The sequence below is a fragment of the Chinchilla lanigera genome, unplaced genomic scaffold (assembly GCF_000276665.1).
Source record: "Chinchilla lanigera isolate Chin_1 unplaced genomic scaffold, ChiLan1.0 scaffold00085, whole genome shotgun sequence".
Lineage (NCBI taxonomy): Eukaryota > Metazoa > Chordata > Mammalia > Rodentia > Chinchillidae > Chinchilla > Chinchilla lanigera.
In genome coordinates, this window is record NW_004955486.1 from 214,951 (window position 1) to 216,119 (window position 1,169).

Genomic DNA, 1,169 nt, shown 5'->3' on the forward strand with positions numbered 1-1,169 from the left:
ACTGCTGCTCCACTGTCAGAGTGGTCTCCATCCTCCTCTGCTACTTCAGGAGCTGCTGCTGCTGCTGCCTCTTTGAAGAACTGCAGGAGCACTGGGCAGTGCTAACTAAACTCAGGGTGGGCAGAATCCAGACTAGACTTCCACAAGGTTCCCCGGTTTTAGTCCCACCCCTTCGCTGTACTTGGATCAATCAGGGCCCTGTATTTGGGTCAGTCACTGGCCAATAGCTGTTATATAAGCAGGGTCTCTCAACACTTCTCAGCTTAGTCTAGCTAGGCTGTGTGAATCTAGTGAGCTGACCAACGTGTGTAAAATACTCGGTACAATCCAGGACCAAAGCTTATGCTTGAACTAAGTGGAGGACAAAATGGCAGTTTAGCTAAGCAATACATGCTTGTATTTTCTAGTACTGTAGATAGAACCCAGAGTGTCCTGCATGCTGAGTAAATCCTTTACCACTGAGCTAAATCCCCAGGCCTTTGTCTTCATGGTTTTATGTATTTATTTATTTTCTCAGATACAGTCTCACTATGCAGCCCAGGCTAGCCTGGAACTCAATGCCATCCTCCTGCCTCAGACACCTGTGTGCTGGGATTACAGCCTGCACCATCATGCCCAACATTTCTTATGTTTAATTTTGAGGAAAGGTCTAAGGCACTAAATTGCCCATAATGGGCTTGAATTTTCCATCCCTTTGCCTCAGCCTCCCAAAGTATTTTCACATTTGTTTTGTACTGGGAAATGAAACCAGGTCTTCACACATGTGAGGCAAACAATGTATCACTGACCTGCGCTGCAGCTCCTTTAACTTTTTATTCAGTTATTTTGGTTTTTTTTGAGATGGAGTCTCACTTGGTAGTCCAGGCTGTCCTTGAACTTGCAGCCATCCTTCTGCCTCAACCTCCCATGTGGAATTGCAGGCACCAGCACACTTGGCTTACTTTTAATTTTGACACAGTTTTCTTAAATTGTGCAGGTTGCATGTTAACATGAATTCTCCTGCCTCAGCCTCCTGAATAGCTGGGATTAAAGACATGTGCCACTGTACCTGGTATACTTCTTTATAAGTACTATATGAATTTTACTTTCTTTTTGTCTTTTTGACACAGGGTCTCACTATGAAGTTTAGGCTGACCTTGAGGCCACTTTGTAGCCAGGCTGGTCTCCAA